Here is a 27,726-nt window from a genome sequence, read left to right as displayed (position 1 = left end):
CACCCACAGACTACGTGAGAGCAAAGGTCCTTGCAAGTTTCAAAGCTCTGTCACTCAGTGGGAACATTCACTGTTTCTCAAGCAAGTAAGCACGCAGCCCTCTGTTGAGCAACTGTCTACACATCTAACGTCCTCGAGAGGTAGGACTCGAAGTGTGCTCCACAGATCGGCAGCAGCGACCCGAGGAATCAGAATCTCTGTGGGTGGGACCAAGAAATCCGTGTTTTAAGCTCTCCTGAAAATTCTCAGGTACACTGAGAGAACCACTGACGCAGAGCACTGTGGAAAGAACAAGGAAGATGCATAATCTCTAGACCTTTGCCTAAAAGACCTTTTTCTTTCCTTTTTTTTTTTTTTTTTAGAAAAAGGATGTAAAATGATTTAGAGGAAAAGATGGTTCACAATAAAGTACCAGATTTTGTTGGGTATGATGCACACTTTTTTGCCCCAATTTTTGTGGTACAAATAAGGATGCGCATTATACACGGGAAGTACCTGAAATACCTTGTATCTGTTCTTGTGTTTTGTAATTATTTGTTATACACAATTTCTTGTACCATAATTTGTTCAAAAATAAATGCTAAAATTCCTTTATAATACAAAAACCAAGTATCTACATATGAATAAGTAAATGATTGAATTAAAATATTAAAACGAAACATTCAGTTTTTTCCCTGAAAGTTTGGACCAAAAACGTGGGTGTGCACTATACACAGCAAAATACGATACTATCTGTAGCTCATTCATCCAACACATAGTGAGATCCTACTATAGGTTAGGCACTGTGCCAGGTGCTGGGGCCATAATGGATCTTCTGCCTTTGTGGCGCTTCCAGTCTAGTGAAGGTGACGGATAATAACAAAGTAAACAAACACATCAATGAAATAATTACAGCTTATAGAAAAATAACCATGAAAGAGATAATCATTGTGCTGTGGAAAATAATCATTAAGGGATGGCATTAAGAGGTGGAGAGGGACATTTTTAATTTTATTTAGAATTTGAAAGCTACAATAATAATAATATTTGTTAAGATTCAGTTAATTGATAAATCAAATGCCAACTACATGGATGCCATGAGCCCAGGCAGGCAAGCTGGGGGATATAAGCATTATGCTAAGCAAAACACGCCAGGCAGTGAAAGACAAATGCCATATGGTCTCACCTTTAACAGGAACCTAAACAAGAAAACAAACAAACAAGCAAAATATAACCAAAGACACTGAAACAGAAAACAGGCTGACAGTGACCAGAAGGGAGAGGGGAGGGAATTTCAGGGGAATTTCAGGGGAAAAGGGGAAGGGTTTGCAGGAATTAGTATAAAGGACACATGGACAAAATCTAGGGGCAGGTAGAAATGGGCGGGAGGTGGGTAGGCTGGGATGGCAGTCAAAGATAGAAAGCTGTACTGGAACAACAATTAAAATTAAAAAAAAAATAAATAAAAGAGTATGCCCTGGAGGAGTTTAGAACTTGTAGACGAGATAAGATTTAATCACCAGCTCTAATCAGTATGCGGTCCACGGTAGCGGGATCCTTTAGATTGCCCCTCTGTTGAAAACTCTGCCCTCCCTGCTTCTTGGCTAATATACTCTTCTGGCTTTCCAATTCCCGGCTTTTTAATTCAACTGTGCAAGAAGCATACAGAAAAGAGAGAAATCAGCGTTGGCTGAAATCAGTGCAGAATGTTCTGTGGAAGAGAAGTTTGAGATGGGCCTTGAAGGAGTGGTAGAACGCATCGAATTAAAGCTAAATAGGAAAGGCAGCTTAGAAATGGTGCTATGATTAGCATTCCTAAAACCTCTCTGTGACCATTCTATTTCTGATAAGTGGCACTGTCATTGGAAGATGATTTATTCATACCATGTACCATGCCCGAAGGTTTTGGTTCAGTCTGATACAGGATATACCATATGTTTTCACTTATTCCTTTGACTAATTGTTACTCTTTGGGTTTTCACTTTCTTTTCAATGACTAAGAGGGACTCAAGTGTGGAGGCAGAATTGTCCAAGGAGAGATGAATCAATATTCATATACTGACAGTCATACTATGAGCACCCTGCAGTGGTTGTTACACATAAAAGTTATTAAAGTGAAACTAGAGATCTAAGCTACTCTGGTGTGTACATACACCCTCTAATATTAAACTCCTTTGGTAGGACCACTCAATATTTGGTTTTCAATTGCTTGCTTTGAAAAGCCCAATGCTTTACTGAATAGAGATCCCAAACGCAACTAGTTAAACAAGAAATATGGCTCATAAAAATATTTAATTAGCAAATTCTCAGTTAGCAACCACAGGATAAAGTAGAAAGCGATACAGTGGGATCAGGAAAATGCCTTTGTGCCAATGTCATCGCATGGGATTTATATTAAGCAAATTGCATCTCGGGAACTATGCATCGTATGCAGGTGATCAGAAATGTATACTTCACATAGTACGAAAGGTAGCTAGGAAGTATCTCCAACTAGTGAACTCTAAAACAGGAAAAATACTACCAGTGGAGGGAAAAAGAAATCCTTTGAAAAATAGAATATAGCTGCCAATAAAGCTTTTTATAATAAATTCTTGTGAGGTTTAACATGAAAGGGTTGTAAAAAGGAGATGTTATTCAGGAGGAAATCACATCTGATTTTTATTGCTGCAGTCTTTCACTGACTTTTGTCTCATCTTCTTGGAAGCTTTTGACTTTTAACCAAATTCAACATTGAAAAGCTTTTTTCAAGGAGGAGATTTATAGATTGTATAGAAATATTTTCTCAAGTTCTAAAACCCTGATCACCAGATATACTTAGGACATGATTAAGAAGGTTGAGTGATAAACAGAATCTGCAAATGTAGTAATTATAATTTTCTCTCCCTTCTTCTAATTGTTAGAGAGTTCCACTTATGGTCTTAAATTTGCCACACTAATCCAAACTTACTAGTGAGAGGCATCCTTGAATTCTCCTTAATCTATTTAGTTACTTCTTGTTTACTGCTTTCTAATCAAGAGAAACCTAGAGTCTCAAAGGCATAATGTTCCCTTCCCAAATTGGTTTAACTTTAGGTTATTTAATTGGAACTCCAAAGAAGTAGAAGTTCATTCTATTATCTTGGTATCCTACATAGCACCTGGCACAGCGTTAGGTACATATTCGGTACTCAATAGATAGATTGTTTTAAATACTGGTGACATAATTGGATTGATCTATAATCATTTTTATTTGATATATTGAAAGAATATATTTATTTCATTTTCTCACATCAGAGCTTTTTCTTTTTTTTAGTGTTGTTCAAGTATAGTTGTCTCCATCCCTCCCCCCCCCCCCCCATATTTTTGGAAGGACTCAAAATTGCTTAAGGAAATGAAAGGAATTATTTAGAAGATATTTAAACCCCCAAGAACAACTTATTTCTATCTTATTTATAGGAAAGGCAGGGTTAGGAAGTCAATTGCATAAACTATGGTTTTGATAAAATCTATTTTCATTTTGCCTGAATCAATTCAACAAACTATTTTTGGAATATATTGTTTTGACACTGAAATGCTGAAGATATTTACAAATAACAGAATATTCAGGAAGCTTAAAGTTTAGTGGCGGGTTATTTTGCAGGTGATTTTCACTTGTTGAAGGACAATGATCTTTGCTCAGTGCAATCCTGAAAATACTATGGGTTCATGATAAATGGTTTCTGAATGATTTCATTAGCTCACTTGTACTTTCTTAAAATCTCACAGTCAAATATGGTCATTCTTTTCTGCACTAGCATGTAAGTCCTTGTTTATTCTAGAACTTACTGTGAATGAAAAGAGAGGTTGAAATAAGCAGAACCACCCTCAAGAGAGCACCTAACCTTACCTGTCCTATAATCCAAGCTCAGCCATGCCTTCTTCCACCTTCATGGAATCTTCTTTAATCTCATCTCCTTACTCTCAAATGGATGAAAGAAGCTACAAAACGGTCATTCTCCAGGGCATTTGAGACCTTGTTTCCCAGCAATTGTCATCAGTGCTGGCTCAGAAAGATTCTTATAAAAATTCTCTATAGGTTCAGACGTTCTTACACCTACAATACAAACTAGCAGAGCAACTAACTAGCACATGGCGGGCACTCCACGGAGAGATAAATATTAATCTATTAATGAATAGTAACAGAAATTCTGGCGGCTGAATTACACTTTTGAACCAAATCAGGAGAGTTAAGATTTAAAGGAAGAGTATTATTATTAGGTTACTGAAATTGTTAATAAAATAGACCTCGTTACATTTCTCTGGATTTCTGTATCGTGTAGAAAAAAAAAATGAAAAAACCCAGCTGTGCCAGCTGTATTCTTCTTGTCCCTCCCGACCTACTCACTGCCCCCCCACCCACCATCTAGGGGGCTGACTTGTAGGGTTACATCAGCAGGCTTCCATTCCCTCTGGTTTCGTGATTGGATCTGACTAATGGAGAGACTTAGGCCAAAGTATCGTTCCCTTGGTTTCCCTCCCTGGGTGTCAACTTAAGGCTAATTTTAGCCTTTGAAAGAAGGCTATTGTTCCACCCAAGGCAGTAAAAGTTACATGATCTCCCTTTTTCTGGGTTCTCAGAAATCTCCCTTCTGCCCCTCGACCCCTTCAGGTCGAGGATAGGCTGCATCGTTCCTGCTGCTAGCCCAGGGCTCTTGTGCTGTCTCCTGAGGTTTCCCCCAACTCTGCCCACCCTGGGTGTTAAGGCTTGTAAATCAACACTTACATTACCCTCATTAGAATGTGCCATCTGTTTTCCGTTGGGACCCCGGCTGAGATGCCAACACAAAGGGCCAGCAAATAAGATCTCTGGACAGGACAAAGGTTTCCACGCTAAGCGGAGTTATTACATGACTTGTGCTAATGGATGTGAGAGTGGTCATTGAATTCCAAGTGTGAAACAGGAGTTGGTTATTAGTATTCAGAGTGAAGTACGGAAATTTTAGATTGTGTCTACAGGTTTCCCCGCCACGAAGCTAGTCAACATGTTCTAAGTTGATAACGGGATTGATGTAGCTGTGCCGTAGCAGTTGTACAATAATTTGGTTGTAAATAAATTTCTAATGCATTAATAACACAGGGTGGGCAAAAGTAGGTTTACACTTGTGAGTATGTGAGGCACAGTTTACCCTCGTATTATTATTTGTTATTGTATTTACTTGTTTGTATTATGGAAAGCTACTTTTGCCCACCCCTGTCTATTACTTTGCTGCACAGGGAATTCCACCAGGTGGTCAGACTTAGGCAATGTTTACAGTGCCAAGCACAGACACGGCCTCCATACTCTGCTATCTGCCCGCCTACGATCACCGGCCACCTCCAAGTTTCCCTGGTCTGGAATCCATTAGGAAGAGTCCAGCTGTGTAAGGGGGCAGGGAACATGGCCTTTGTCTGAGTTATCGGTGTAAAATTAGCCCCGCGATTATTTCCTCTGCTTGGGGCTGGACCACAGTTACAAATCTTCTGTCTCTTCGGGCTTCGGAGAGCTTGCAGACAGTTCCCCGGAAGAGGGTCTTATCAAAACAATTATACTGACACAGTGTAATCTAGAAATATTTTTGGGGTTAAAAGGGAAACAGTGGCATTCAATAAATTTGGCCAAATATCACTCTTAATGTCATATTTTGAAAGTGACACCTATACTACAAACATATTTTGGGAAGCAATTAATCACCTCATGTGGTAAAAAGTGTGTTACTTTGTTACTACTGAGGCTAGCAATGCCTTATAAAAAGAAAAAAGCATGAAAGTAGTGTGAAATGATGCTTGAGGGGATCTTTTTCCTATAAAAATCTTCAAATAAGCTGTCAATAGGCACAACTGAGTTATTTTAAATATACTGCAGGTCCATATAGAAAGAAAAGCTCTATACTACTTTATAGGAATGGCTTATATTGCCTTAGATGAGATTTACACATCAACTTTTTAACTTTGCAGCTGCCTGTTTCCCTTTCGGTGGTTTCTTTTCACAACAATGCCCTGCCCAGCAGTTAACACGGCTTCATGAAGGAAGACCTTCACGTTCGTGACCCATAATGCAATGCGCTCCTCCAATCTCCATCTAATTTTGAGATCTCATCCTTCCTGAGTGATGCTGACCAGAGCTGTGTTTATTTGCTTTTGTTTTCCTTGTGGTCAATTTGGTGGCTTCATTTTCCCAGATTTTCTTAAAAGCTCTTTTGAAGCTGTAATCATTTCTGCTCATCGAAAGAAGTCATTTCATTATGTAGCTGTGTTGGTCAACAAGAGCAGTTGTACAACTTCTATTTTCTTAACCAGAGGCAAAGGTTGTACAAATGACTACTCTCATAGCCCTTGAATGTTGGGCATTCCTTTCAAATTTAGGTCAAAGGTCAACATTGATAGTTTGGGGGAATAACTGTCACATGGAAGCACTGCCCAGAAGGTAAGTTTAGAACTCTTCATCGAAAGTTAGCACATCCACGTTTGCATTCCTAAACTGAAGAAAACAGCCATCTTGGCTACCATTACAATGGGATGCTGCACATTTCACAAGCTGGATTCCGAAAGAGAGTCATTCAGTTTTGGCTGTGCCATTCAGTTTTGTCTGATAGAAGTTTCTAGGCTTCATTATAACTTGAAAGATATGAAGGTAAGAAATTCAGGCACAGTCAGAGGGATCCTGCTTTCTTTTTTAGGGACTGTAAGGTCCATAAATATTAATCAGTCTTCCATTTCAGTGACTTGCTGAGCTAGTCTCCAGCAGACTATCAGCCAGCTGAATGACTGGCCTCAATTCTTTAGCATCCCTAAAAGCATTATACATCCACACCCCTGCTGTGACCTCATACAGGTGGAAAGTATTTCCCCATCCCTTGACTTTGGGCTTAGCCACGTGACATGCTTTGGCCAATGGAATAGAAGCAAATGTGACAAGAGCAGAGACTCGAAATGTGTTGATTGGGTTTCCCGTCGTTGCCCTGAGAAGCTGTTGCCCCTTCAGCCTGAGTCTCAGAATAAGATGTGGGGTGAGGGGCAGAGCCCAACTGGACCCGTGGCCTGGAGACAGGCATAGTCAAGCCAAGCCTAGCCAACAGCAGCCAAACCTCACTAAACTGCAGACGCAAGAGGAAATGAATATTTGTTGCTACTAGCTAGAGAAATTTTTTTGATTGTTTATTCTGCAGCATAATTGCCTGATACACACTATAAAATGAACTGCAGTTTAAAAGCAATACAACCCAGGTTCTGCTGAATGGATATTCACCAGGCAAAAGAAGAAAAGCCCAAGTAATTAAGAAGTTATCAAATTCTTACAACAAAGTTCACATTCATTCCAGGCCCCAGGATTAGGTGGCAATGACTGGCTAGAGGCAAGGATTAAAAAGAAAAAAAGCAAAATACTAGTCAATTTTTAACTCACTGGGTCATATTTCCAGGTGTTTAAGAAGACTGTTCTAGATTACAACATCTGAAACAAGCCTGCTGGGCTAAGCTAATGACTGTACATCCTGTGGTCTCTAGAATACCTCCAACATGCCAAACTCAAGTTCAAAACAAAATTTTTTAGACTCTCAAATAAAATTTCCGATACAGAAAAGGAGTAAGTCCTCCAGTCTAGAAAGGAACAAGGAAAAATGATAAGGCACCTTTTGGCTTTTCTATTAGAAACTGGTTCTCTCCTGTTGCTTAGCCACCTGCAGATTTTATAATTGCTTAAATTATACTGGTTATATATAGACATTAAGGTTAGCAAAAATGGCAAAGCAGAATGGAAACTTTGTTTAGACTATAAACAAGACATTTGATTCAGAAGTGAGGAAAAGGACAAATCTGAGCAGCCCAAAGTCAAGGAAGTGGTTAGGTGGTTGCCCTCGGCCGAGGGCCCATTTCTGTGGCCTTGGAAAAGCTTAAAGCTGAGTGGCAGCTTATAGATCTGGTGGGGGTGGGCAGGCAGGGTTGGCTGACTAGACTTCAATTCTTTCTCTGACCATGCTCTGCTAGGCCTATGTCCTTCGGGGAACCTTGGTGTTCATAGGAAACACTCAAGTTGTTGTATTCTCCATCATTCCCCTTACATTGAGATTTTAGCAAGCTCAAGGTAGCAACTGTACTTCAATACACAGATTGAATTCAAAGAACACAAAGCAATGCACAGATAATCTAAGAAAGACTATTGCTAGACTCCCAAAATAAATACTGAGAGAAAGATGCTAAATAAAACTTATTTTTAGTTTGAAAATCCATATCTTAATCGATCTTTACAAAAAAATCTTTTTTCTACACAAAAGAGAAAGTACAATAATTAAATTTTAATTCTTTTGGACATGGATGGATGGTATTCAGTGAGAGTAAAATGATAGAATCATTTCATAGGCTTTACTGATAGCCTCGTACACTAAAGTATCTGTATTTCTTGCTCTGAATGAATCATTTTTAAATATATCTGAATTGAGTATCACTTGAGATCTTAAAGTGAACAAGAAATATGGTAATACCAGGCACAGGTGATGTAGGTAACCTGATAATATTTAGAAAATACATGTCATAAGTTCTTAGCTAAAACCACCATAGTTCAGAAATTAATTCTTGAAAACAGATTATTTTGTTTGTTGAATGAAGCAGCAAAGAATGGATGTTGATGATGTGGTTTTATAAAGAAATGCCAGAAAACAAAGTCTCACTCTATGCATTAAAGAAAACAAAAAACAAAGTATGTAGCTTGGTTTAAGGAACAAAAAATACTTAAAAGAAGAACATTCAAAACTAACAATTTTGTAAATGGTACAGGCTGGTAAGCTGATCTTACCAGTTAAGGTTCTGTCATAGTTTTGGTTACAAACAGAAAGAAACAATTAACAAACAATGCACACTGATTATTTCTGAGTTAGCTAAGAGGACTTCTATTGCTACAAGATTATATATAATGTCAAACATAGTTGCTTTAGTAATAAAAAATAATATGTGTACCTTACCTGCAATTCAAAGACAAATGCTGAGTATCTTCCTCTTCATAGGATCACTGAACCTAAACCTATAACTATCATTTATTTTTTGCCAAATTTTCTACCTAAGGATCCAGGTATGTAGCTTTTTATTTTCTCACCAAACAATTGGTATATATACTGACTGAAAGTATTCTGAAACTGTCCTGTGAAATTAACCTGAGTTATTTGCATCAGTTCCTCTCTTGAAAGTCCTTCTTAACCTGGGAAAATGCTCCCTTCCATTTAAAATTGTGATATCTCAGGTCTGTCGCTTCCTTTTTCCCATGGGGACAAAAAAATATTTTTGAGAACTCTGGCATATAAATCTCGGGAAGAGAGCATTCACAAATAAATTCTGATCAACAGATTGCATACATTTCCCAATCAGCTGTGCCGACGGAGTATTTTCACAGTTCCAGTCATTTTATACAGATGATTCAGAGTGAATCAGTCCCACTGCCGCTTTTATTATTTATATATTCACAGTATTGACAGATTTCATTTTCTTCCCACACTCTACTCCTCTTCTGCAAGAATAACACCCATGACATGGAACGAGGAACAGTAAGGCATGTCATCCGACCTTCCTTCTTTAATGTATCACTCAGCTAAGCTGGAGAACCCACAGACAATAATGTGGGTCATCTAGACTCACATCGAACTTCCTCTCATTTCTTCAAGTGCTTTCCCTAGAATATGAAGCCGCTTATTCTGTAGGCTACAATAGAGGTATGTGAATAACACAGTAATAACTATGATTGGAAAAATGCAGAAGTAGTTAGGGCTGCAGCGACTGTCAAGACTGGAACAAAATTCTCCTGGGAACAAGGACTTCAGGCAGCCGTGCCGAGGACCAATGTCCCAGCATTTTGAGCAATCATACCCATTGTGACATTCTAGAGTGCACTGCATCTTCTCCTGGGATTTCTAAAAATTACAACTGTACCTAAGTCACCTAGCAATGGTGTATGTCACTAATTCATTTTAAACATATATTAAACAGTACTCTTTTCAAATGTCTCTTTGACTTCCTTAGATATTGTCTTTTGGAAGCCTCAAATTTGACTCGGTCAAAATGGCAGAGGAAATTAATGTTATTCTCTTGTGCCATTTGCCTACATTCAGAAACGTAAAGAAATGCCAATTAAAAAAGTAACAGACATGTCTAATAATAAATCAAGTGTGAGTACATAAAAAGATTGTTGTCAAGACAAATCCATTGCCTGACATCTGTTTTAATAGACAGTATGACTTAGATTGGGGAATGAAACGTGAAGAGATACTGAATAATCCAATTATTCCAATGGCATATAAAAAATATTACTTCAAATATCTTTTAAAAGAATACTCTTGCTTTGAATGCTATAGCTTTTAAACATTTAATAGATCAACGGGTTTAGCTTTAATGATTATGCCAACAACACGGTAACACAATGAATCCACATCAATTTCAGATGTATTTCTTATATGAAAGACAAACCACAAGGGTAAATAATGCGGCTATGGTTCCATATCACCACGAGGGTTAAACCGGATGCTGATATTCATTATCTTTCTTTCTCACACAAAACCAAATATCATTCACTTTCTCCTGGGAACACATGATGTGTTAAAATGAAACAGATTATTATGCAGTACTTTGATGTCAGAAGGTGTTTTAAGAAACTTAGTGCAGAAATGTGTGTGTCTCCTCAGGATTGGTGGTGTCACTTACAAATAAATTAATGGAAGTAAATGTATAAATTTATGTATAAACTTAAATAAGAACATCCCAGACAAGGGAAGATCTAATTATTAAAAAAATTTTAATAACTATTAAAAATAAAACAGAGGCTTTACATTTTTACCAAAAGATGGCTGATATTGCTGTTTGTCAGGAGGTATTGGGGGGGAGAACAAAAGCTTCTTTGCTGTTTCAATGAGCTATCGTCAAGGTAATGCGGGACAATACATGATGATTTCAAACACCGATCACTCATTTCCCTGGCTGGGCAAGGCTGGTGCAGCCTGTCATCCTCTTTCTCAGACTGGCAGCTTAGATGGGGCACACTCTTCTCATACATATGATAGAGGCACAGACGGGAAAGTGCAATGCCTCTTAAGGCCCAGCCTTCAAACTAATGCACTGCCGCTTCTGCTCCCTTGCTGTTTGCTAAAGCAAATCACGTGGCGAAACCCTAAGGCCAGGGTTTGGGTGGTACGTTCCATCCAATGGGAGGCAATGTCAAGGTGGTGAGTGCAGAAAATGAGGAAGAACTAAGGTGGACCATTCGATCTACTACAACTATATAACCAGCTTCTTTAAAGCAGCTAATAATATATTGCAGAGTGTGAACATGCTGTATACTTACTGAAAACTGTGACTTACCTCTTCAGGTTGTCATTTGTGCCACATGGTTACCTGTGCTTGATGATTGCTCTGCGGCATTATTAACGACATCAGTGATTAACCTGCTATTGGCCTGTTTTCATTCGATTTAAGAAATAAAGCATCCTACACTGGTGCGGTTTCTCGTATAAGAACCCAAATGCACATTATTGAGCAATCCCTTCACAGCGTTCTGTGAGTGTGGACAGACTGATGCGGTTTCTAGGACGGGGAGCAGAGTGTGCCATTTGAACCACAAGCCCTGTCTTCCCCAACTCCGGAGTCACCGCTTTGAGTTTGAGTCAATTTGTTTTCTTCTCCAGTATCACATCAAAGAAAATCTGCCACATCATGAGAATGAGTCCCTTCCTGTGAGAAGGCCCGTCACAGAGGGACTCTCTCCATCAGACACCCCACGCCGGCGAATGGCTCGGCTCTCTCGCTGTGTACGCCGTGCGTGTGTGGGTCATTTCTTTTTGTCTTTCCCCTTTGAATCCCTCTTTTTCCTTTTTTTCATCTTGTTTTCCAAATTCTGGTTTTTCTGACAGTGTTCCATTTCTTTTTTTTTGGTAAACAGACATGTAAAAGAAGAGTGTTTGAAAACCTGCTCGGAGAATGAATTCAATTTGGCTTCTCTATTAGAGGAGTAATTTGCTTTCTCTGTGCGATTCCAGCGTGATCACTGTTGCATATATTATTGGATTTCAAGTCCTATGCCTCCACCTAAACTCATTTTGAGATTCTCACATGGCGGGCCAATTGTCTGCATTTTATTGAGCCTAAATGCTGCTGCAACTTCGCTCAGACTCCTTGGTGTTCCATTTGGTCAAACAGCAGGAGAACTTTCTACTGTATTTCTTTTTCTTTTGTATTAGTGGGCCGGAGTGGCTCTTCCTCCCTTGGTTGGACAGATTTTGTAGAAGGAAACCATGTGGCCTTTATACAGGAAAGCGTGTAGTTTGTGTTTTTTCTTGCTTGCTCTCTCTCTTTTTTCTCTCTGTTTTATCAACCTATTTTTTCTTTTAACCACATTTGTAACCCAAAATATTTTAGAATGCAAGTTCAAATAAATAAAACAGCAGAAACTTGTTCGGAATAAAATATTCTTTCATTGAGCCCCTATACAAAAGGAAAGTAAATGCAATGTGATAGGTGTGAAACTATTTATTTGAGACAAATGTGGTTAGGACCTTACTGACTGGTTGGTAGGATATAGCTGAAAGGGTTAAGCCTTTCTAAGGATACTTCAATAATCATATTAGCATAAAGTGTATGTAATAACTATCTGCTTACTCTCCTTCACTTTTTATCTTATAGAACGTTCCAGACAGAATCTATTTCAGTACTGTAAACACACATACACCCCCCCCCAAATCAAATCAAAGCAAAACAACACCTTTTCCCCTTAACTTTAGTTCTGAAGAATTGATTATAAAGTAGATGTCATTTAACAAAATGCATCTCTGAGAAAGAGAAAAGATTACCTAAATCAAGGCTGAGGCATAATTATGAAAAATCTGGCTAATAATCCAATTGGACTAAGGCATACAAATCAACCCGAGAGAAGAAATCAGAACCCAGATCTCCTAACCTGGAAAATAAGACACTTTGCACTCTGTGATGACATAGTACTTCCAACAACATCCCTCTAAAAGTCTTTCAGCTCCTTTTTTCTTCTGGTATGATTATGACACAATATACAGGACACAATTGACAGTTTTGTCCATTTTTAAATGTATAGTTCAGCGGCGTTAAGTACATTCACATTGTTGTATAGCCATCACCATCACACACCCCCAGCACAGAGAGTTTGGAAGCCATGTTGTAAACTCAGATACCCCTTAAACAATAAATCCCCCAGCCCCTAGTAACCATTCCTCAACTTGCCGTCTCTACAAATTTGACTATTCTAGGGCATCTTGCATTAGTGGAATTATACAATATTCATCTTTTGACATCTGGCTTATTTCATTCAGTGTAATATCTTCAAGATTCATCCACATTAGCTCATGTTTTGATTTGCTGAATCCTTTTATCTGCTTGCTCAAGACAATGGTTGGCCCTTAAAAATGAAGTTCTATCACTTGTCCAATTTTAATAGATGGAGCCAGGCGTAGAGACATGAAATGCGTGCCACTTGAAACGAGAGAGAGAGGGAGAGGGAGGGAGAGAGGCACTAAGAGAATGATAGGAAAGAAGGATTAAATTTAGAAAAACTAAGACGTTCTTAGGCTACCTTGTGGCCAGATTAGTCAGTAGAGCTATGCACATGAGGCTATTGACAGGCATCCTCTAAGAATTAAATGTACATGCTCACACAGATGAGACCTGATGCTATTAAAATAGCTTGGGGCAAACAGGAGAGGAAGAAAAGCAAACAGGAGAGTAAAAATATAAGCATCTGCATTGCTATTTGAGAGATACTTTATTGCACTCAAGATATATTTTCATTTATCAAGTTACTGTCATGAGTATTTTACAGATTTTAAGAAAGAAGGGAAGTAATTTATGTTCTGTTGTCGAAGAAAGCTTAAAATTTGTAAAACGTCTGCATACTGCTACATACCCCGGTTTTCACTGGGGGCCGAGGCCAGATAATGCTTCTGCGTGAAGGTTTTGATTCAGACTTGAAGCACCAATAGGAGTTAGCCAGGTAGACAAGGAAGGAAAGGGTACTCTGGGCAAAGAGAATATCTTCTCTTGACCAGAATAATACCTACTTGTCGTTTAGTATTCAGTTCAGGGTTTTATACAAGAAGCTCTCTGTGCAGTTTTACAACATGGCTTCCAAACTCTCTGACACTTTTCCAAGAGAAGGTGAAGTTTCTGTCCCATCTCCTTGAATCTGGGCTCTTCAACGGAGTGACCAACAGAATATGACAGAAGCAAACCCATGCTAGCTTCTGGCCCAGGTCTTAAAAAGCTGGCAGCTTCAACTTCTTGTCCCTTGGGACGGTGGCTCTTGGGGCCCAGCAATTATGCTGTGAAAAAGCCCAAACTGCCCCGAGAAGAGGCTCACGGGAAGGGAAACTGACAGCCAGCGCCTATGTGCCAGGCATGTGAGGGAGCCCACTTGAATATGCATGTTCCAGCAGGCAGTGGACCTGCCCCGGCTGCCACCACCAAGAGCAGAGGCAAGAAGCCCCAGCGAACCTTGCCCAACTGATAGATTTATGTGGAAAGCGAGTAACTGTTACTGTTTTAAGCTGTTACATTTCTGGCTGGGTTACCAGAATCGTTACCCTGATTTTCCCTGGAAGGTCTACAGGAAGTGTCCCCTCGTCAGGGACACCAAAGGACTCTGCACTAACCTTAATTAATTCTCTCCCTTATCTCGTTGGCTAGATGTCCCTGTCCTCCTCTCCCAAGTCCCACCAATGTCACTTCCTCTTTGGGGCCAAGCACAGCTGTCATCGACCTTTGGATCCTCTTTACTGTTCTGTGGGAGATCCCACTTCTCAATGGCTGTTCCCTGAAAGTCACATTCAGGAATCTGCCCCAAAAGTATGGTGCTACTGTGTGTATACATTGGATAAATATAGAAATTTCTTTTATGTCATGGGCAGGAAATGAATTTAGAGTTGTCCACTCAATCCAACGGTAACATCCAAATAATGACAAGTGTTTTCTACCCTGAAAGAGAAAATGTCGACAATTTCTCATAGCAGGTAAAAAATGCTATCTGTACTTATTTCTGCTTTTAAAACTGCAATGTACCACAGTTTTCCAACCATTTGTGAAACTGCTGTAAAAACTAAAAATAGGATTTATGGAGTAAATCATTGGGAGGAATGCCTGGTCAAGCAGTTCATAAATATCCAGGGCTCATTCTATTTGGGGCCACAGCCTTGAACCGAGTCCAATATTGAACTGTGGGGCTGAGCGCAAAGGACGGAGGGGAAGCATGGCTGGCTCCTGAGAGCAGGTGAAATGCTGCTTTCGGCAGAGAGTAAGTTTTTCTGTAACTCCCCTAAAATAACGTAATTTTAAAAGATGTTGGAGGTGAATAGAAATTAGAGGGGGGAAACTGAAAGCTGTAGAGAATTAAAAAAAATACATTTCTAATGACTCTGATCATGGCAAGTTATAATAATACTAATAACATTGAACAATGAACTTGCTAATAGACCTCTCAAGGACAACCACAATGCAGGAGCAAACAAAAGTAATTCCTTGCTTTCTCACTATCAGGAAATAGACATTCTTCCATCTATACTAATATGATCTCCAGTGGGGAATGATTTATTTCTCTCGCATTCATGAAACTCTCTTTCATAACCAGGTATAATGGCTTCTTTTACCTCTACAGGGAATGGTTGATTTATGCAGAGACCTTTGTTCAATAACCTTTCTTCAAAGATTGATGTTGTTAAAAATGAAAAAAAAATGTGAACTTTTTGACATTTTATTTTAATGTAATTTAGAAAACCATGTAAACTGCAAATAGACCTCATGTGGAATGGAAATCACATGCTGATAAGCTAAATTATTTTGAATACTATTAATCTTAGACTAATACCTGAAATATTGTATTAGCGGAACTATGAAAGGCACAAGAGAGACACGAAGGAAGTTCATTTTAAAATAATTTGTAAATACTAGACAGAAGATCCTTTTATTGGATCCCCTGATTCACACTTCCTGAATTTTCCAACAGGAAGGGGTCTTGCCACCCAGCACATAAAGGGATATCTTTTTTTGGTTGAAGAAGTCTCATCTCAAAGACTTCTAACCTTTAAAAAACCTTTGAGTTTGGACAAAGGAAGGAAGAGAAAGTAATGTCAATTGCTTTGACTCTTGAGATTTAACTTTTCCTGACATTTTCTACTCTTGTTTGGAGAAGAAGATCTAAATTACATAGATCTTGTTTAGGGTGTGATAGAGAATGAAGAAAGTTAGTGAACAGTGCCTGCCTCTCACTGTCTTCTGTGCCAATGCTTTAAGCACGCACTTAAAACAATTTTATTAATTTATGAACATATCCGTAAGCCACTGATGTGGCTTCCAATATTGGTAAGACTGTTGGAAAAAAATAAGCTACTTTTACTGCAGTGTTTCTGGGAATCTCAATGCCTGCTGTCTGGTTGAAAGGTAGGGGTAGCAGTCAATTTATTTTCCTCATGGAGGTTATTACAAAACACAAAATATTTTTAATTTTCAGTGTAGCATGTTTATTTTCAAGAATGAGATATTGAAGTTTGTTTATATGTGAAGAGTTTACAAAAGCTTTCAAAATAAGAGTAATTATTGACATTTAAGAACTAAAATCTATTAAAGATTATTCATTTTTTTTCTTGGGTTGAAAAGTTTAAAAAAATTAGATTTCTACATCCCAAAACAAAAAGATAATCTCAAATAAACAATTTAATTTTATACTTCAAGGCACTAGAAAAAGAACAACAAACAAACCCCAAAGTGAGTAGAAGAAAAAAATAATAAATATCAGAGTAGAAATTTAAAAACTAGAGTTTAAGAAATACAAAAGATCAATGAAACCAAGAGATGGTTCTTTGAAAAGATAAATAAGATTGGCAAACCTTTAAGCAGACTGATCAAGAAAAATAGAGAGAAGACCCAAATAAATCAAATCAGAAATTAAAGAGGAGCCCTGGCTGGTGTGACTCAGTGGATTGAGCACCAGCCTGCGAACCAAAGGATTGCTGGTTTGATTCCCAGTCAGGGCACATGCCTGGGTTGCGGGCCAGGTCCCCAGTAGGGGGCGTGTGAGAGGCAACCACACATTGATGCTTCTCTCCCTCTCTTTCTCCCTCCCTTCCACTCTCTCTCTCAAAATAAATAAGTAAAACCTTAAAAAAAAAAAAAGAAATGAAAGAGGAGACGTAACAACTGACACCATAGAACTATAAAAGATTGTAAGAAAATATTACAGAAAACTATATGCCAACAAACTGGACAATATGGACAAAATGGATAGATTCCTAGGAACATACAATCTTCCAAAACTAAACCAAGGAGAATCAGAGTGTCTGAATGAACTGATAACAACTAGCGAAACTGTAGAAGTAATTAAAAAACTCCCAACCAGCAGCGGTCCTGGACCAAATGGCTGCACAGGTAAATTTTTACCAAACATTCAAAGAAGAACAAACACCCCTCCTTCTCATACTATTCTAAAAAATTCAAGAGGGAAGACTGTCAAACTCATTTTATGAGGCCAGCATTATCCTAATTCCAAAGCTAGATAAAGACACTACAAAGAAAGAAAATTATAGGCCAATATCCCTGATGAACATAGATGTTAAAATCCTCAGCCAAAATATTAGCAAACTTGATCCAGCAACACATTAAAAAGATCATACACCATGATCAAGTGGGATTTATTCCGGGGATGCAAGATTAATACAATATCCACAAATCAATAAACGTGATATAATACATTAAAAAATGAAAGATAAGAATTGCACGGTGAGATCAAAAGATGCAGAAAAAGCCCTTGCTAAAATCCAGCACTTATTTATGATAAAAACTCTCAACAAAGCGGAAATGGAGAGAACATTACCTCAACATAATAAAGGCCATATATAAAAACCCACAGCTAACATCATACTGAACAGGCAAAAAACTAAAAGCATTTCCCTAAAGACTGGAAACAAGACAGGGATGCCTGCTTTCACCACTCTTAATTCAACATAGTACTCAAAATCCGAGCCAGAGCAATCAGACAACAAGAAATGAAAGACATCCAAATTGGAAAGAAAGAAGTTAAATCGTCATTATTTCCAGATGTCATGATCCTCTACATAGAGAACTCTGAAGATTCCAACAAGGAACTGCTAGAACTATTAAATGAATTCAGTAAAGAATCAGGACACAAAAGAAATATCCAGAAATCAGTTGCATTTTTATACACCAAAAAATGAACTCTCAGAAAGAGAAATAGGAGAAATCCCATTTATAATTGCACCAAAAATATATATACCTAGGAATAAATTTAACCAAGGACGTAAAAGACCTACACTTGGAAAATTATAAGATGCCAAAGCAAGAAATGAAAGAAGATACAAATAAGTGGAAGCATATACCATTTTCATGGACAAGAGGAATTAACATTAAAATGTTCACGTTATCCAAAGCCATCTACAGATTCAACTCAGTTTCTATCAAGATACCAATGGCATGCTTCCCGGAACTAGAACACATATTCCAAAATTTTTATAGAATCACTAAAGACCCCAAATAGCCACAGCAATCCTGAGAAAAAAGAACAAAGTAGGAGGAACCACGCTACCTGATCTCAAACTGTGCTGCAAGTTCACAGCAATCAAAACAGCACGGCACTGGCACAAAAACAGACACATAGGTCAGTGGAACAGAAAAGAGAGTCCAGAAATAAACCCACACATCCACAGTCAATTAATATTTGACAAAAGAAGCAAAAACATACGCACAATGGGTTAAAGAGAGTCTGTTCAATAAATGATACTGAAAACATTGGACAGATACATGCAAAAATATGAAACTGGACCACCTTCTTACACCATGCACAGGAATAAACTCAAAATGGATTAAAGACTTAAATGTTAGACTCAAAAGCATAAAGACGCTAGAAGAAAACATAGGCGGTAAAATCTCAAACATTTCTCGTAGCAATACTGTTTCTGATATACCATCTTGGGCAAGGGATTGAAAAGAAAAAATAAATGAATGGGACTACATCAAACGAAAGTGTTTGCACAGCAATAGAAACCATCAGTGAAATGAAAAGACAAGCCACTGAATGGAAGAACATATTTGCCAATACCTCTGATAAGGGGTTAATATCCAAAATTTATAAAGAACTTATAAAACTCAACACCAAAAAAAGAAAAGAAAAGAAAAGAAAAACCCCAAAACAATCCAACTTAAAAATAGGCAAAGGACCAGAAATAACTTTCTAACTATTATTCCTGGACAGGTCTAAATCCTAATTCGTTCTCCTCACAGTTACCAGAGTGGTTTTTCAATAACGTAAGTCTGGTTATTCCATTTCCTTAAAAGCTAGGCTGACTTCCCACAGACTACATGCACATTCCAAACTCTTATTAAAGACAGGTGGCAAGAGAGAGGGAAAGACAGCTTGTAGATGCTGAGCCTGTTGAGTCCACAACTCCGCTCCTCTGGTGGGCATTTTATGTGTTATCTTATTACTTATTCATCCCCAAACCCTGTGAAGTGTTGTATTCGCTGCATAGAAGGATATAATTGAGACCTAGCGGCTAGGCAACAAGTGGTAATGTAAGTGGTCTTTCCGCCCACAAGGCTCATATTGTCTCTATCATACCACGCTGTCTGTCCGCATCAGGTACTCCAGCTGATCTTTCCCAGCTCAGCCATAGAGAACCTTCAGACCCCCAAACTGCCACACTGTCCAGGGCTTTGGCCGTGCTGTTTCCTTTGCCAAAAATTCTCTTTTGAACTCCGTGTACCTAGCAAACGCCTCACATTCTTCTGACTTTCTCCGAGCAGAGGTTCTCCACCTTGGCTGCACATGAAAATCACGGGCCGGATATATTGTGATCAGACCAGTTGGGATCTCTGTGTTTGCAACCCAGAGATCAGCATTTTTAAAAAAGACTTTAATTGATTGATTGATTGATTTTTTAGAGAGAGGGGAAGGGAGAAAGAAAGAGAGGGGAGGAACATTGATGTGAGAGAGAAACATTGATCGGTTGCCTTCTGCACGCACCCCGACTGGGGACTAAACCTGCAACCCAGGCATGCGCCCTGACCGGGAATTAAACTGGCGACCTTTTGCTTTGCGGGATGACACCCAACTAACTGAGCCATACCCATCAGGCCAGATATCAGCATTTTTAAAAGCTCCTCCAATGTATAAGCAAGACTGAAAAACAGAGTTCTAGGTGAGCTTCCTGGTCTCTCTGGCAGGCTTACCTTAATAATCATCCTGTGTTTTGATTAGACCCTGTGAAGCCCTCTACTACAATACTCAGCATGTCTATCTTCACCCCTGGAATATGAGCATCCCAAAGGCAGAATCATGTTCCAATACAGTGTCTCTTGAATATATTTTACATGGTGATCCAGGAGGTACATGCACATGCACACGCACATACATGTATATCCAAGCAACTGAAAACAAAGTTTCACAAAACAATGCCGATTCTTACTTAAGAGTGATGGACTCTATTTTCTATACTACTAATTTTATTCCTTTTTATTTAAAAAATGTGGTTTGACACTCAAACTAGCCCTTTGTCTGAACTGTGATTGAACAGCATCTCTCTAAACACGTTTGCATTGCTAGCCCCGGCATCATGCTAGGCACCAGATGCTCAACAAAGATATGATAAATGCAAGTTCTTTGGAAAATAATATATAAAAAAGTTTCAAATATCGACAATACTAGGCAGTCATCACCAGGCAAAAGAAAAATACTGACTTTATATAATACTTATATTATAATATATAATATATAATATAAGTATTATATAAGAATACTTACATATTCTTTATTTATCAAAGTACAGATTTAAAAATACATAGAAAACTCAATTCAGTGCCGCAGGTTCGATTCCCAGCCAGGGTACATGCCTGGGTTGCAGGCTATAACCCCCAGCAACCGCACATTGATGTTTTTCTCTCTCTCTCTATCTCCCTCCCTTCCCTCTCTAAAAATAAATAAAATCTTTAAAAAAAACCTCAATTCAAATGATAGCAACAGAAAAGAAGATGCAAGGGGTTTCCTTTTCTTAGGGTTAGAAATCCTCAGAGTAACTCTCTGTTCTCAGATGTCCCAAGAAACATGACAATTCCACTTATTCACGATATTACCTGTGTTACTAAGATTGCGTCCTTCTTTCTTCCTTTGGAATTATCCACTGGGCCAAGATTTTTGTAAGAAACACTGAGGAAGCTACTTCCTCAATCACAATAATGTCTGAGAAACCTAAGATAGCTTAATTTGCAGGTGTACTCTGCTCTACAATCCAAAACTTCTTAAATTTGTATCTCTGAATAGGTTTTGTTTCCTAGAAGGGGATTTTTATAATAAGAAAGAGGGCCGGGAGGATTCATGGGTCAAACAAATGCAATCATAGGAGGGAATGAGTTGAAACGTATGACTGGAGACATGAACCAGACCACAGGGGGAGGAATCTCAAGTGTTAATGGCTCCATACTTTCTCTTGCTGAGAAAAAAAAACCCTAACTATGCCATGTTTATGACCATCTCTCCCACTACATACCACACCCACAAACCTCCTCTTTAAGCTGTTATTGCATTTCTCTCTTAGGGGTGCTTAGAGAACAAGGTAAGATTGGTGAAACTCATGAAACATGAGCAAAGATGCAGTCTTCCTACTTTCAGTCAGTTACCCGTGGTTTTACGGTCAAGCTTGGGACCACGACCATCTCTATCAGTTCTCTGAGGCGCAGAGCAGGGAATGTTTTGGACCCGGGAACAACCTGATTCAATTATGAATACAGTTCTTCATTTTAAGGCTACATTTTCAATTAAAAGAAACTCACACTATCACCTCTTGGCTCTATATAGTTGGTACTTTATAAAAAGATATTGGCTTTAAAATCCCAGTTAAAGAAATAATAATACTTATATGAAATCTCTCATTATCCTCAAGTACCAGGATGGATATTATAGCCTTGTTTTTAGTAAGGAAAGTAACTAACATTTTTTTTTTGATTCAAGGAAGAAATTTTAAAGGCTTTCAGAGTGGAATTAATGAGGTTAATTCCAGTAAGGAAGCATATGCTTCATAATACATGAATGCTTATAGTACGGCTGGGAGAAACAAGTACCCTATGGAGTGGATGATAAACAACAGCGAGAGTCAGCTAGTCTAGCGAGAGCTGGAGCCTCCATATATAGAACGGCTGATTGACAGTCACAGGCAAACACATATTTTGTGAAGGTTTTCACTCCCTGTCTCCACTTAGTAGCAATCATATAAAGTCAAACGCCACTGCTTTTGGGTGAGCAGATATATCAGGATCTGCTGGGAGAGCTGTTGCTCTTGCTAGGCATGTGGAGTTGCCTCTTTTAATATGTAAGAGCTACCCTTGCTGTACAGTAGTCCCCTCTGAGGCACAGGCATGTGTCCCAAGGCCCCCAGTGGGTGCCTGAAACCATGGTTAATACCAATCCTTATATATACTATGCTTTTTTTCCCCCTATACATACATGATTATGCTAAAGTTATATGTATGAGATTAGGCACAGTAAGAGATGACCAACAATAACATAATAAAATCGAACAATTATAGCAATAGACTAGACTAAAAGTTATGTGGATGTGGTCTCTCTCCAAACATCTTATTGTGTGGTACTCAACTTTTCACTCAAAGGAAGCACGGCTTCTCTTTGGCATATCGGAATTGCCAGCATCACTACTCTTGTGCTTTGGGGCAATTATTAAATAGAATAAGGGTGACTTGAATGTAAGTTTTGTGATACTGCGACAGTCTATCTGATGGCCTAGCCGGCTACTAAGTAATAATGTGCAGGGGCGTCTACAGCGTGGAGATGCTGGACATAGGGATGATTCACATTCCGGGAAGGATAGAACAGGATGGCATGAGATTTCATTATGCTACTCAGAATGGCACGCAATAAAACTTATGATCTGTTTATTTCTGGAATTGTCCATTTAATATTTTTGGACCACAGCTGACCATAGGTAATTGAAACTGTGGATAAAGGGGGACTACTGTACAGCATGACTCAAACAATAGGACCAACTTCTTCCAATGAAGTGTAAAGGCAAACTATTAACACATTTTTCCTTTCCACATATCATAGAAAATTCCTTTTGTTCAAAATTCTAAAGTTGAGTGAAATAAGCTGGGCAGTGAAAGACAAATACCATATGACCTCACCTGTAAGTGGAACCTAATCAACAAAACAAACAAGCAAGCAAAATATAACCAGAGACACTGTAATTAAGAACTGGGGGACTTCTGGCCAAGATGGAGGCATAGGCAGACACTCTGTGCCTCCTCGCACAACCAAAAGAAGGACAACAACAATTTAAAAACAAAAACAACCAGAACTGACAGAAAATTGAACTGTATGAAAGTCTGACAACAAAGGAATTAAAGAAACATTCATCCAGACTGGTAGGAGGCGCGGAGACAGGTAGCCAGGGTGGAGAGGATTCATGGCAAGGTGGTGGCTGGTAGAGCAGGTGGTCCCACATTCATGAGCAGATAAACTGGGAAGAACAGCTGGGGAGCAAAACAGACCATGCAACCCATGGCTCCAGCACGGGGAAAATAAAGCCTCAAACCACTGATTCAAAACACCTGTGGGGGTTGAGGTGCCAGAGAAACTCCCAGTCTCACAGAAGAGTTCATTGAGACCTACGTCCTAGAATGTACACAAGCCCATCCACCCAGAATCAGCACCAGAAGGGCCCAGTTTGTTTGTGGGAAGCGGGGGAAGTGACTGAAATCCGGCAGAGAGCAGTGCCATTGTTCCCTCTCGGACCCCTGCCCCACATACAGTGCCACAACGTGGGTTGCCCTGCCCTAGTGAATACCTAAGGCTCCGCCCCTCACTACGTAATAGGCGTGTCAAGACAAAAAAAATGGCCCAAATGAAAGAACAGATCAAAAAGCTCCAGAAAAAATACAACTAAGCAATGAAGAGATAGCCAACCTATGAGATGCACAGTTCAAAGCACTGGTAATGAGGATGCTCACAGGATTGGTTGAATTGGGCTGCAAATTAGATGAAAAGATGAAGGCTATGCTAAGTGAAATAAAGGCAAATGTACAGGGAACCAATAGTGATGGGAAGGAAACTGGGACTCAAATCAACAGTGTGGACCAGAAGGAAGAAAGAAACGTCCAACCAGAAAAGAATGAAGAAACAAGAATTCAAAAAAGTGAGGAGAAGCTTAGGAACCTCAAACACATCTTTAAATGTTCCCACATCCAAATCATAGGGGTATCAGAAGGAGAAGAGGAAGAGCAACAAATTGAAAACTTATTTGAACAAATAATGAAGGAGAACTTCCCCAATCTGGCAAAGGAAATAGACTTTCAGGAAGTCCAGGAAGCTCAGAGAGTCTCAAAGAAGTTGGACTCAAGGAGGAACACACCAAGGCACATCACAATTACATCACCCAAGATTAAAAATAAGGAGAGAATCCTAGAAGCAGCAAGAGAAAAGGAGACAGTTACCTACCAAGGAGTTCCCATAAGACTGTCAGCTGATTTCTCAGAAGAGACCTTCCAGGCAAGAAGGGGCTGGAAAGAAGTATTCAAAGCCATGAAAGGCAAGGACCTATGTCCAAGATTGCTCTATCCAGCAAAGCTTTCATTTAAATGGAAGAGCAGACAAAGTGCTTCTCGGATAAGGTCAATTTAAAGGAGTTCATCATCACCAAGCCCTTAATATATGAAATGTTAAAGGGATTTATCTAAGAAAAAGAAGATAAAAAAAATATGAACAGCAAAATGACAGCAAATTCAGTTATTAACAACCACACCTAAAAAAAAAAAAAACAAAAGCTAACTAAGCAAAAAACTAGAACAGGAACAGAACCACAGAAATGGAGATCACATGGAGGGTTAGCAACAGGGGAGTGGGAGGAGGAGAGAGGGGGAAAAGGTACAGAGAATAAGTAGCATAGATGGTAGGTAGAAATTAGACAGGGGAAGCATAAGAATAGTATAGGAAATGTAGAAGCCAAAGAGCTTATATGTATGACCCATGGACATGAACTAAAGGGGGGAATGTAGGTGGGAGGGCGTGTACAGGGTGGAGGGGAGTGAAGGGGGGAATGGGACAACTGTAATAGCATAATCAATAAAATATATTAAAAAAAAGAACAAACTGACAGTGACCAGAGGGGAGGGGGAGAGGGATGATAGGGGAAAGGGGGAGGGGTTTTCAGGAACAACTGCAAAGGACACATGGACATCACCAAAGGGGGTAGGATCAAGTGTGGGAAGTGAGGATGGCTGCAGGGGGGAGTGGGGGGGGGATGGAGACAACTGTACTTGAACCACAATAAAAAAATGCGAACGCCCCCCCCCAAAAAAAATTTAAAAATCGTTTGCAGAGGGAAAAAAGCAAATGTTTCCATTTAGTTGCAATATAGAAATTGCATGTAATCTCCTAAGATACATGGTTTTATTTACTTTGAAAATTGGCATTTCCATTAGTTGCTTGTAAACCCCAGTATCTTGATTCAATTCCATGAGTTGAAATGTGCCATTAACAATAATGAATAGTTTCAGTACTTGAGAGTTTTTATCATGATACCTCCAAATAGCTCATCAAAAGACCATTACTGAGCCATCTACCTTAAAAATCAGAGCTGGCTATAAATGCCATTCCTATTCATGAAATGGAGTTTCAACCTGAGGCAACTGGAATTCACAGAAAACACAATACTAAGAAGGAATGAGAAAATTTTCTCTGTGTTTAAAGGATGTTGAAGTCTTAGTCCTACTTTAGTAAGGGAAAAACTGTATGTTGAAGATTTTCAGGGACTCTAAGGAAGTGTTGTATAGTTTTTAGAGAATAAATACTTTTTTATGAATAATGTAGCATAAGCCTAGAACGTTGCCTCATAGTCATTTCCAACAGTATTTAAAAGAGATATCAGTACTTGGCCAGGCAGCTCACTTGGTTAGAGCATCGTCCTGATACACCGAGGTTGTACGTTCCATCCCCGGTCAGGCCAGATACAAGAATGAACCAATGAACGCATACATAAGTGGGACAATAGGTTGATGTTTCTCTCTCTCTCTCAAATCAATCAATAAATTTTTTTTAAAAATTCATAAAATACAGCCCTGGCTGGCATAGCTTAGTGGATTGAGCGCAGGCTGCGAACCAAAGCATCACAGGTTTGATTCCCAGTCAGGGTACATGCCTGGGTTGCAGCCACAGCCCCCAGCAACCGCACATTGATGTTTCTCTCTCTCTCTCTCTCTCTCTCTCTCTCTCTCTCTCTCTCTCTCTCTCCCTCCCTCCCTCTCTCTCTAAAAATAAATAAATAAAAAATTTAAAAAATAAATAAAAATTCATAAAAGATCAGGAATCTAAACAAAATGTCCTTTACCCTCTATTCTTTCAATGTAGGAAAAACAAGGCCATTTTTTTTTCTTGAATGACTCAGAATCTTTGCAGTTTCTCAAGATTAAGAGTTATAAGTGAATTTCCATTGTATAGTACTGCAGATGTACATAAGAAATATATAGGAGATCGATGGATGTAGCTTTGCCCTGGACCAGACTTATTCACTAATTTAAGGGCTATTTTATTAAATTTCTATTATGAAGTTATTTTGAGTCACCAGAATTATTATTTTTGATTTTTGAAGTAATCTGCTAAAAATTCCACTTCAAGTGTTACTTTTGACCACAGCTGATGAGAATATGTGAATCTATATAGTAATTACTAAAATTCTAGGGCGACCTTATGGGCATTTAGAAGGAGAAAATATTATAGATGAAATATCGTTAAGTCAAATAAGTTCCAGCAGCACATTTTCTAACCACTCAGGTAAGAGTGATCAGAAAGGTACAACTTTGCATTGCTTTCCCCCTGTCAAGCCACGGGAGATATCTATACCTGCAAAGATATATGACGCATCGTTCCAACAAACTGCCTCCAAATGATCAGACCGACCCAATACACATTGTGGAGGGTCACGTAGAGTCTGAGGAGAATGAGAAGACGAGAAGAAATTCAAGGATCTAACGTTGCCACTGCCATCTACTCTATGCACCAGAGCAGCAAAGCACATCAAATATCATTTCAAAGTAGAAAACAACAACAACAACAACAACAAGAAGGACAAGAGAAAAGCCTTTGCTTATTATGATTTGATTTTGGAATTATTTTTCAACCCAGGGTGCACCATCACTCTTCTCATGATTTCAAAATATGAAACAAAGAAACAAATGAAGTTAGTTCCCCAAACTGATCGTATTATTCTAACACTCCAAATTGTATTTGCGATAGTGGTAAAATTCTAATATCAAGCCAGAAAACCCAACTACACATAAAACAATCCCATAATAGTTCAGGAAAATCCTATCAGGTGCTGAGAATAACCTTGAACTGTAAAATATGATTCTCACCAAGACTTCATTAAGCACAGCTGCCCTCAGCTTCTGGTTTCAGTGTTTCTGCATATGAAATTTTATAGCAATAATTTTTGTTTCTAGGAAAAACAATTGTCTGAAAATTGCATTATCATTAACTATGACAAATTTAGTCATCTCATTTTTTATTTTCACAGATCATGTTAGGAAGAAAGCTACAAAATGCCAGATTAGCATTTCAAAACGTATTTGAAAGTAATGAAGGGAAACTGATTCAGTTAGCAACGCTAAATAAAATAGACAATTCATACAGACGCTTTCCCTGTAAAATATTAAATAAACACTCAACAATGGCAACTTTTTCAATTTAATAAA

The 27,726-nt window shown here is 38.7% G+C and overlaps 1 protein-coding gene across 4 annotated transcripts in view; it reads right to left on the bottom strand.

Annotated features, from left to right (window-relative positions):
• The window catches only part of DMD (dystrophin), a 1,939,942-nt gene that overhangs the window by 440,154 nt on the left and 1,472,062 nt on the right, over positions 1 to 27,726 (bottom strand). The window lies entirely within an intron of this gene.

This window comes from Phyllostomus hastatus, unplaced genomic scaffold (assembly GCF_019186645.2).
Source record: "Phyllostomus hastatus isolate PE091 unplaced genomic scaffold, TTU_PhHast_1.1 phas_scaffold_12, whole genome shotgun sequence".
Taxonomy (NCBI): Eukaryota; Metazoa; Chordata; class Mammalia; order Chiroptera; family Phyllostomidae; genus Phyllostomus; species Phyllostomus hastatus.
The sequence above is the reverse complement of the archived record's forward strand: the minus strand, read 5'-3'. Positions and strand labels throughout refer to the sequence as shown.